The sequence below is a fragment of the Somniosus microcephalus genome, chromosome 17 (assembly GCF_052327205.1).
Source record: "Somniosus microcephalus isolate GS21.2 chromosome 17, FLI_Smic_1.0, whole genome shotgun sequence".
In the NCBI taxonomy this organism is placed as follows: Eukaryota; Metazoa; Chordata; class Chondrichthyes; order Squaliformes; family Somniosidae; genus Somniosus; species Somniosus microcephalus.
Genome location: NC_141003.1, coordinates 38807489 through 38818904, shown reverse-complemented (window position 1 = coordinate 38818904; position 11416 = coordinate 38807489).

Sequence of the window (11416 nt, the reverse complement as noted above, 5' to 3'; positions counted from 1 at the left end):
CCCCGTCGCGCTCTCTCTCTTCCCCCCCGTCGCGCTCTCTCTCTTCCCCCCCGTCGCGCTCTCTCTCTTCCCCCCCGTCGCGCTCTCTCTCTTCCCCCCCGTCGCGCTCTCTCTCTTCCCCCCCGTCGCGCTCTCTCTCTTCCCCCCCGTCGCGCTCTCTCTCTTCCCCCCCGTCGCGCTCTCTCTCTTCCCCCCCGTCGCGCTCTCTCTCTTCCCCCCCGTCGCGCTCTCTCTCTTCCCCCCCCGTCGCGCTCTCTCTCTTCCCCCCCGTCGCGCTCTCTCTCTTCCCCCCCGTCGCGCTCTCTCTCTTCCCCCCCCGTCGCGCTCTCTCTCTTCCCCCCCGTCGCGCTCTCTCTCTTCCCCCCCGTCGCGCTCTCTCTCTTCCCCCCCCGTCGCGCTCTCTCTCTTCCCCCCCGTCGCGCTCTCTCTCTTCCCCCCCGTCGCGCTCTCTCTCTTCCCCCCCGTCGCGCTCTCTCTCTTCCCCCCCGTCGCGCTCTCTCTCTTCCCCCCGTCGCGCTCTCTCTCTTCCCCCCCGTCGCGCTCTCTCTCTTCCCCCCCGTCGCGCTCTCTCTCTTCCCCCCCCGTCGCGCTCTCTCTCTTCCCCCCCGTCGCGCTCTCTCTCTTCCCCCCGTCGCGCTCTCTCTCTTCCCCCCCGTCGCGCTCTCTCTCTTCCCCCCCGTCGCGCTCTCTCTCTTCCCCCCCGTCGCGCTCTCTCTCTTCCCCCCCGTCGCGCTCTCTCTCTTCCCCCCCGTCGCGCTCTCTCTCTTCCCCCCCGTCGCGCTCTCTCTCTTCCCCCCGTCGCGCTCTCTCTCTTCCCCCCCGTCGCGCTCTCTCTCTTCCCCCCCGTCGCGCTCTCTCTCTTCCCCCCCGTCGCGCTCTCTCTCTTCCCCCCCGTCGCGCTCTCTCTCTTCCCCCCCGTCGCGCTCTCTCTCTTCCCCCCCGTCGCGCTCTCTCTCTTCCCCCCCGTCGCGCTCTCTCTCTTCCCCCCCGTCGCGCTCTCTCTCTTCCCCCCCGTCGCGCTCTCTCTCTTCCCCCCCGTCGCGCTCTCTCTCTTCCCCCCCGTCGCGCTCTCTCTCTTCCCCCCCGTCGCGCTCTCTCTCTTCCCCCCCGTCGCGCTCTCTCTCTTCCCCCCCGTCGCGCTCTCTCTCTTCCCCCCCGTCGCGCTCTCTCTCTTCCCCCCCGTCGCGCTCTCTCTCTTCCCCCCCGTCGCGCTCTCTCTCTTCCCCCCCGTCGCGCTCTCTCTCTTCCCCCCCCGTCGCGCTCTCTCTCTTCCCCCCCGTCGCGCTCTCTCTCTTCCCCCCCGTCGCGCTCTCTCTCTTCCCCCCCGTCGCGCTCTCTCTCTTCCCCCCCGTCGCGCTCTCTCTCTTCCCCCCCGTCGCGCTCTCTCTCTTCCCCCCCGTCGCGCTCTCTCTCTTCCCCCCGTCGCGCTCTCTCTCTTCCCCCCCGTCGCGCTCTCTCTCTTCCCCCCCCGTCGCGCTCTCTCTCTTCCCCCCGTCGCGCTCTCTCTTCCCCCCGTCGCGCTCTCTCTCTTCCCCCCCGTCGCGCTCTCTCTCTTCCCCCCCGTCGCGCTCTCTCTCTTCCCCCCGTCGCGCTCTCTCTCTTCCCCCCCGTCGCGCTCTCTCTCTTCCCCCCCGTCGCGCTCTCTCTCTTCCCCCCGTCGCGCTCTCTCTCTTCCCCCGTCGCGCTCTCTCTCTTCCCCCCCGTCGCGCTCTCTCTCTTCCCCCCCGTCGCGCTCTCTCTCTTCCCCCCCGTCGCGCTCTCTCTCTTCCCCCCCGTCGCGCTCTCTCTCTTCCCCCCCGTCGCGCTCTCTCTCTTCCCCCCGTCGCGCTCTCTCTCTTCCCCCCGTCGCGCTCTCTCTCTTCCCCCCCGTCGCGCTCTCTCTCTTCCCCCCCGTCGCGCTCTCTCTCTTCCCCCCCGTCGCGCTCTCTCTCTTCCCCCCGTCGCGCTCTCTCTTCCCCCGTCGCGCTCTCTCTCTTCCCCCCCGTCGCGCTCTCTCTCTTCCCCCCCGTCGCGCTCTCTCTCTTCCCCCCGTCGCGCTCTCTCTCTTCCCCCCCGTCGCGCTCTCTCTCTTCCCCCCCGTCGCGCTCTCTCTCTTCCCCCCCGTCGCGCTCTCTCTCTTCCCCCCCGTCGCGCTCTCTCTCTTCCCCCCCGTCGCGCTCTCTCTCTTCCCCCCCGTCGCGCTCTCTCTCTTCCCCCCGTCGCGCTCTCTCTCTTCCCCCCCGTCGCGCTCTCTCTCTTCCCCCCCCGTCGCGCTCTCTCTCTTCCCCCCCGTCGCGCTCTCTCTCTTCCCCCCGTCGCGCGCTCTCTCTCTTCCCCCCCCCGTCGCGCTCTCTCTCTTCCCCCCCCGTCGCGCTCTCTCTCTTCCCCCCCGTCGCGCTCTCTCTTCCCCCCCCGTCGCGCTCTCTCTCTTCCCCCCGTCGCGCTCTCTCTCTTCCCCCCCGTCGCGCTCTCTCTCTTCCCCCCCGTCGCGCTCTCTCTCTTCCCCCCCGTCGCGCTCTCTCTCTTCCCCCCCCCGTCGCGCTCTCTCTCTTCCCCCCCGTCGCGCTCTCTCTCTTCCCCCCCCGTCGCGCTCTCTCTCTTCCCCCCCGTCGCGCTCTCTCTCTTCCCCCCCGTCGCGCTCTCTCTCTTCCCCCCCGTCGCGCTCTCTCTCTTCCCCCCGTCGCGCTCTCTCTCTTCCCCCCCGTCGCGCTCTCTCTCTTCCCCCCCGTCGCGCTCTCTCTCTTCCCCCCCGTCGCGCTCTCTCTCTTCCCCCCCGTCGCGCTCTCTCTCTTCCCCCCGTCGCGCTCTCTCTCTTCCCCCCCGTCGCGCTCTCTCTCTTCCCCCCCGTCGCGCTCTCTCTCTTCCCCCCCGTCGCGCTCTCTCTCTTCCCCCCCGTCGCGCTCTCTCTCTTCCCCCCCGTCGCGCTCTCTCTCTTCCCCCCCGTCGCGCTCTCTCTCTTCCCCCCCCGTCGCGCTCTCTCTCTTCCCCCCCGTCGCGCTCTCTCTCTTCCCCCCCCCCGTCGCGCTCTCTCTCTTCCCCCCCGTCGCGCTCTCTCTCTTCCCCCCGTCGCGCTCTCTCTCTTCCCCCCCCGTCGCGCTCTCTCTCTTCCCCCCCCCCGTCGCGCTCTCTCTCTTCCCCCCCCGTCGCGCTCTCTCTCTTCCCCCCCGTCGCGCTCTCTCTCTTCCCCCCCCGTCGCGCTCTCTCTCTTCCCCCCCCCGTCGCGCTCTCTCTCTTCCCCCCCCGTCGCGCTCTCTCTCTTCCCCCCCGTCGCGCTCTCTCTCTTCCCCCCCGTCGCGCTCTCTCTCTTCCCCCCCGTCGCGCTCTCTCTCTTCCCCCCCGTCGCGCTCTCTCTCTTCCCCCCCGTCGCGCTCTCTCTCTTCCCCCCCGTCGCGCTCTCTCTCTTCCCCCCCGTCGCGCTCTCTCTCTTCCCCCCCCGTCGCGCTCTCTCTCTTCCCCCCCGTCGCGCTCTCTCTCTTCCCCCCCGTCGCGCTCTCTCTCTTCCCCCCCGTCGCGCTCTCTCTCTTCCCCCCGTCGCGCTCTCTCTCTTCCCCCCGTCGCGCTCTCTCTCTTCCCCCCCGTCGCGCTCTCTCTCTTCCCCCCCGTCGCGCTCTCTCTCTCTTCCCCCCCGTCGCGCTCTCTCTCTTCCCCCCCGTCGCGCTCTCTCTCTTCCCCCCCCCCGTCGCGCGCTCTCTCTTCCCCCCCGTCGCGCTCTCTCTCTCTTCCCCCCCGTCGCGCTCTCTCTCTTCCCCCCCGTCGCGCTCTCTCTCTTCCCCCCCCGTCGCGCTCTCTCTCTTTCCCCCCCGTCGCGCTCTCTCTCTTCCCCCCCCGTCGCGCTCTCTCTCTTCCCCCCCCGTCGCGCTCTCTCTCTTCCCCCCCCGTCGCGCTCTCTCTCTTCCCCCCCCGTCGCGCTCTCTCTCTTCCCCCCCGTCGCGCTCTCTCTCTTCCCCCCCGTCGCGCTCTCTCTCTTCCCCCCGTCGCGCTCTCTCTCTTCCCCCCCGTCGCGCCCTCTCTCTCTTCCCCCCCTGTCGCGCCCTCTCTCTCTTCCCCCCCCGTCGCCCTCTCTCTCTCTCTTCCCCCCCCCCACTCGCTCTCTTTCCCCCCCCCCACTCGCTCTCTTCCCCCCCCCCCACTCGCTCTCTTTCCCCCCCCCCCCCCCCCACTCGCTCTCTCTCTTCCAACAACAACATGCCCTCGAAAAAGCCTCGGCACCGCCGGGCACTCCAGCTAGTTCACTATAAGCCCACTGACTCCCACAGCTACCTTGACTACACTTCCTTCCACCTCACTTCCTGCAAGGACTCTATTCCATTCTCCCAGTTTCTCCGTCTCCGCCGCATCTGCTCTGACAAAGCCACCTTCCATACTGGTGCTTCCGACATGTCTTCCTTTTTCCTCAACCGAGGATTCCCCTCTCCTGTGGTTAACACGGCCCTTGACCGTGTCCATTCTATTTCCCGCACTTCTGCTCTCAACCCTTCCCCTCCCTCCCAGAACCATGATAGGGCTCCCTTGCCCTCACCTTTCACCCCACCAGCCTCCACATTCAACGTTTCATCCTCCGCAATTTCCGCCACCTGCGGTGTGAACCCACCACCAAAGATGTCTTCCCCTCCCCTCCCCTTTCAGCATTGTGAAGGAACTGCTCCCTCCGCGACACCCTGGTCCACTCCTCAATCACCCCCTCCCCTTCCCATGCAAGCGTAGGAGATGCAACACCTGCCCTTTTACCTCCTCCCTTCCCACCATACAGGGCCCCAAACACCCCTTCCAGGTGAAACAGCGATTTTCTTGTACTTCTTGCAATTTAGTATACTTTATTCGCCACTGACGATGCGGTCTCCTGTACATTGGGGAGACCAAACGCAGATTGGGTGATTGCTTTACGGAACACCTCCGTTCAGTCCATAAGCATGATCCCGAGCTTCCCGTCACCTGTCTGTTTAATTCTCTGCCCCACTCCCACTCTGACCTCTCAGTCCTCAGCCTCTTACACTGTTCCAGCGAAGCTCAACGTAAGCTCAAGGAACAGTACCTCATCTTTCAATTAGGCACTTTACAGCCTTCTGGACTCAATATCGAGTTCAACAATTTCAGACCATAACCTCTGCCCCTATTTTTTTTCCACATGGCAGCTGTTGATGATTCTGCCATTCCCATTTACACCTCATCTAGACTTATCTTTTGTTTCTTAACTTGTCGCATTACCATCTCCTTTTGCCTTGCACCATCATTCCTTTTGTCTTTGAATCTCTCCTGCCTCCCATCCTATCACAGACCTTCCCTTTTGTTCTTTCCTCCCCTCCTCCCTTTCCCTGCCCCTGCACTTGCTTAAAAATCTGTTATCTCTCTAACTTTTTCTAGTTCTGACGAAGGGTCATCGACCTGAAACATTGGGCTCGATTTTGCTAGGCCCGAGGCGGCGGGATTGGAGGCGTGTGAGGTGTTAAAATCACAAAAACTGGCGGGCGGGCCCGATCCCGCCTCCGAGCAATTTTCCCACATGTGAGTTTTCTGACCACGTCTCCATCCCGCCTCCAAGAGGCGGGATAGGCCCTTAAGGCCCTTAACAACCAGTTAAGTGCCTCTATAATCCCATTTTGAGAGGCCTTTCTGATTTTAACAGTTTTCCCACGTGCTGCACGCCTCCTCTGAAACACACCAGTGAAACCTGGCGGCAGCACAAGTGGATTGCTTACTAACAGCTGCAGCTCCACCATTAAAAAGGAGTTTTCAGCAATCTTCATTTGCAGGTGGCAGAACTTTGTTGTCTCAGGTCTGGGGGAACTTTTAACAGGCCTATTCATTGTTGTGGAAGTTTGGAGCCTGACACCCATCTCCAGTGTGACCTCCTGGGAAACCCCTCTCCCCACCTTGAATGAGCACTTCCTCAACTGAGGTATATACCAGAAGAATGGGAACCATTTACAGTATTTCCTTTCCTCCTGGACATTAGATTCGGACGAAGACCAGCCGCGGCAGCAGCAGAACCCTGAACAACAGCAGCAGCACCAACTGCAGGAGCAACAGCAGGAGCTCCAAGCTGCTGCTCACCCACCTGAAGCTGCACAGGCCTTAAGGTGCCAGCGTGTGACCACATTGCTGCCCGGGATGCAAGGGACGCACTCATGTTAGCCAGATTTGCTTAGCCTGCACAATCAAACACTTTTGCCTCGCACATTCTTATCAGATCGTCGACAATGGCCAAGAACCTGCGGATTCCTATCACTCTGACCACCATACTGACAATTGCAAGTTGCCCTAAGCCCTCAATGTGAAAGTCCCATTTGAGAAATGTCACACGCCACAACTGCAACAGTTTGCCATCAGAATTTTTAATGGCAATAACCAACTGATGGCATTTCCAAATTAAACTTAACATTACACCCAAGTGACTACTTCTGCATTATCTTGCTCTTATGCGTGCTCCTACGTGGCGCTTCCCCTGTGACTTCAGCAGATGTGGAGGCCCCTTGCTCACTTTCCTGCTGCTCCTGTCTCGACACCTTTGGCGGGCGTCCTCTGGGGTTGTGAACCTGTGAGGGCTCGGCAACAGTCTGCTGCTCCTGCGGCTGTGCCGGGGTTGAGAAGCCGATCTCAGTTGGGTGGGGACTCTGGTGGGGCTCTGACCGAGGGCTTTGCAGTGGCATGGTCGTGTGAGCGCTTGGAGAGAAGCCCCCACTTCCTTGCTGTCTGCCACCAACATCCCTCTCATGGGTCAGCCCCACTTCAGAGCTAGCAAGTGGCTTGACAGCACCTTGCTGCACTTCAGGGGGGCCATGAGGACCCGTTTCTGTACTGGAAGTCCTACTCCCGAGGACTTGCATGAATGTCTGGTTTGTATGCTCAATATCTGACCATCGCTCCTCAAGAGATGTCAGTCTATTGTGAACAATGACCATGTTTTCACGACCCTGGTGACTAAGCTCCTCCATGGCCGTAGCCATCCTTTCCATGGAGGTTGCCATCCTTTCCGTGGTGATGTGTTCATGCGCCAACGCCTCCACAAAGGCTCTGCTCATGTTAGCGATGGACTCCTCCATTCGCTCCACACTCGCAGCAACCCTGGAGACAAAACCTGCCAGAGACTCCTGCACCTGTTCCTGGAGTTCCAGCACTGCTGTCCTTCTGGATGGACCCAAAGGTACAGGGTTGGCATGCAGCGGAGTCGAGCTGGGTTCGTCCTGCGCCCTCCAACGAGGACTCTCCACTGCTGTCCCTGTCTCCACCATCTACTGATGCTCACTTGTGAGCTGTGATACACCAGGTGACAACTCTACTCTGTGTCCCGAAGTTCCCACCGAGGTGCGAGTGTCTGTGCTGGTGCAGGGTGCGCTTAATTCTGCTGACGGAGCTCCCTCAGAGGTTGCAGCTTCCTCTGAGGAGTCTGGAAGCTCAGGCTCTTCCTCCTGGACAGTGGGGACGGGGGCTTTCGATGGTCCTGTGGGGGAGTAAAGGAAAGAGTCAGAGATGTGAGGCCAAGGTTACATGCACATTGACTATTGCAGATGATCAAAAGCCAATCTGTTAGAGCATCAAAATCATTATCAGCGACTCATGCAATGTCAATGAGAGAGGTGATAAACTATTCTGTCACCAGCTTGCTCTGATGCACCCGTCTGTCCGTCCCCCACTTGCGCATCCTCCTCCACTCCCACGATCTCCAGGGCCGCCTCCTCCCAGGGGGTGATCTGGGCTACTGATGGTGGCCCTCCTCCTGTCCTCGCTCTTTCCCTCTTATTGTGAGCTCTCTTTTCCTGCAATGAGGGAGACAAGTGGAGTTTGAGTGAGAATGAAGGAGTGAGTGTAGAGAATCCATATCATTGATGGTTAGAAGGAGACAAAGATGGAGTGAGGTGGCAAGACCAAGGGCCCTCCCTGTGTGTTGTCAGTTGTTTTCATAGCATCACAGTGATAGGGAGTGTGAGGGCTGCATAGTCGAATAGTTAGGTGAATGTGACCATAGAGAGAGATGGAAATGGGTAAGGGTGCAGGGATGTCGGTGCCAAGTGGAATGTGGAGGAAGAGGTTGTCAAAGCAGAGTGCTGGTGAGGAGAGGCAATGGGGATCAGATTGAGGGTGATGGGAAAGTCATACTCACTTTTCCAGTGCACAGAAGGTCATGAAACCTCTTCCTGCACTGCAGCCAGGTTCTACGGCACACAGACAACGAGTTGACCTCCTGGGCCACTTGCATCCACAGAGCTTTCGTCTGCTGGGGAGGCTTCTTTCTCCCTGAGGAAGGGAAGGGCACCTCCTTATTTCCTCTTGCTCCCTCCACCAGAGCTTGCAAGGCGGCATCATCGAACCTTGGTGCAGACTTTGGCCTACTGCTGGACATATTGGCTGGAGGAATCTATCACAGCAAAGGGCATAAGGTTTGCAGTCTGCAGAAGAAGCAAGGCTGCTTGCAGGCCTTAAATCCACCAGCACTGATGACATCATCGGAGGCGACTTTCAGGATGGAAAGGCTAAGTGGGCCAGGTGTTCCCACACGCTGGAAATCAATTGCCCAATTAGGTGAAAATCGCATATTTTTCCCACATCGAATTGGAGTCGGGTGGCTAACACAAAAAGCAGCTGACACGCCCCCCAGCCTGCCCCAATGGCAAAATCGAGCCCATAAACTCTGTTTATCTCTCCACAGATGCTACCTGTCCTGCTGAGTATTTCCAGCATTTTCTGTTTTTATAATAGTAGATAAGTGCCATCTTACACTACATTTCATTTCTAAATTTTCAAATCAGCTTCAATAAAGGCATGCTATTCATTGCATAACTTATGAATATTGTTTCTATCATTATGAAGAAGTGCGTAGAACTTGCATGTTTTAAGTATTTCTAAAATACAAGAGGCAGTGAAGACTCACAGAGCTGAGAACACCCCATATCTTAGCAGGCTGTGTACTACTAACAATGTCCAAGCTTGATACTTTCAAAGCCAAGTTACATTTCTTGCAGCTCCAGGTCAGAAATAGGATCCAGTTTGAGCGCTCGCATCAGAAAGCCATAAAAGTACACTGGTTGATTATTGGTCTGTGCATATACTGGGGGAAAAGGCATCAGGACCCGCCAGGGATCACGAGACTTGCTTCATTAGTAGTTAAAGAACTGGTCAATAGTGGGGTTCTCCAGTCACTTTGGTAATGCCCAACACTGAAACTAACTAAAGCCATGATGTGGAGATGCCGGTGTTGGACTTGGATGGACAAATGTGAGAAGTCACACACCACCAGGTTATAGTCCAACAGCTTTATTTGAAATCACAAGCTTTCGGAGCGCTGCTCCTTCGTCAGGTGAAGTGTACTGGTGTACAGGTGACTGATATCATTAGCAAATTAGAAGAACATTTCTTATTAAAAAATAAGACTTTTCTTAATAACCCACCCGATTTTCGTTCTGTTGAAATCAATGGAACAAATATCTGGCAGATTATGCAATGGGCAGGCGATCCATTGCACTACGTAACTGCCCAGTTGGGGAAGATGAAAATGAGCCCCAGTGAGTACCTGAAATGGTAACAAAAATGTCAAAGTTTTCTGTCATAGTCCTAACATAAGGAGGTTCCAGCTTTATTTTACCTCTGTTACATGCTGTTTGGTCTGCAGTCCTAAATAGTTCTCCTGAAGTCAATGGATTTTATCCATAACTGTATGATGAGCATTTTGTCTTCTCTGTGTTGGATTATGTGGGCAGGAGTATACTTTGAAGAGCATCAACAGAAAGAGTTAACCACTCCTCAGCATTCCCTTTACGTACTTAGTTACATTCCTTTTGATGACTGTAACTTCTGCACAGCTGGGGTTTTACATTCCAGAGTACCCAAGCAGTAGCAAGAGTTTCATTTTGGACTTGGTGGAATTAGCCTCAGTTCACACATTCTCAGGATTCCAGCTCCCTCTTATATGATCCACTACAAAATTACTGAGAGCAGGTTTCCCCCAGTAGTTCAAAAAGAAAATACTGCAGATTCTGGAAATCTGAAATAAAAACAGAAAATGCTGGAAATACTCAGCAGGTCAGGCAGCATCTGTGAAGAGAGAAACAGAGTTAACGTTTCAGGTCGATGACCTTTCGTCAGAACTGGAAAAAAGCAGGAAATGGAACAGATTTTTAAGTGTAGTGGCTGGGAAATGGGGGAGGGGATGAAAGTACAAAAGGGAATGTCAGTGATAGGCCGGAAGGCAGGCGAGATTAAGAGACATTGAGAGACATTCAAGGCAAAAGGAGATGGTAATGGGACAGGTTAAGAAACAAAGGATGGCTCTAGATGAAGTGTAAATTGCGCTGGCAGAATGGAAGACAGCTGCCATGTGGGAGAGAAGAACAGAATGAAAGTGTGGATAAAAAATATATATACTGTATATGTTATGATCCAGCAGTTACTGTGCTGACAGGAAGTAATGCAAGGCAGTACACTCTGCTATTGAATTTGCAGATCTCTGTTTAATTTACCTCAGGCTTTGTTTTCATAGGAAGCAAACAGTTGCCGAGTTTGATTGAATATTCTTATTTGTTCAAAAAAAAAACTATTCTTTGCACATCATCAAAGCATTGTATTCTTTCAATAGAGAATGTAAGGTGGCAGCAGATATAACATACTGCGATTTCTTCAGATGAGTAAAATGCGAACAGCTTTTAACAAACATGATGGATGTGGTTTAATAACTGCTCTGTCTACATCCCAAACCTAAGGTAAACCCATCACTGGACAGAGAATGGTGAATTGGGTGATGGAATGCATTATTCGCTGGCAGTGCAGGAGCTGTAAGGGGAAGCCGGTCTAATCTTGTGGCCACTTCACGGGCCAAAATGTGGTTTCTTTTAATGCTGCCTTCAGGGCATCTACCTGGAGTAGCAGAGCTGCTTCCACTAACTGATCTGGTAGGTTCCGGTGATAAATTCTTTGTCTCAGCAGTGCTCCAAACTGGCTTCAGTAATTGTTTTTAGAGTCCCACTACCTGTGTCTATACTGTGGTTTAATGCTAATTTTACGTGGACTTTGATTGCGGAGGAATGTTGGAATAACTAGTAGCCATGGACTTCCATGTCACGCGATGAATTTGACCTGGCAGTCGGTCAGCTGCCCGCTATCTCAGCTGGGGATCATGGAGAAAGGGAGCAAACAACAAAATACTCCTACCCCAAAAACAAAACATTGTGCTGTAATCACTGCCATGAAAATCAGCACATATTGATTGTAATATATCAAACTTCAGAAATAAATACTGAAGATGTGCATTTGTACAATAAGGTTTGTGTTGGCTGCAGAGTATCAGTTTTTTTTTCTTTTTGGTCAGCCAAGTTTGTTGCCTCACACAAGGGTTTCCGCTATGAAAACTCTGGCAGATAATCGAGGTGAGTAATTGGAATATGGATAATGAATGTTTTCCTGTATTAACATGGGAATATGATCTGACAAGTAATTCATTATTTTTACA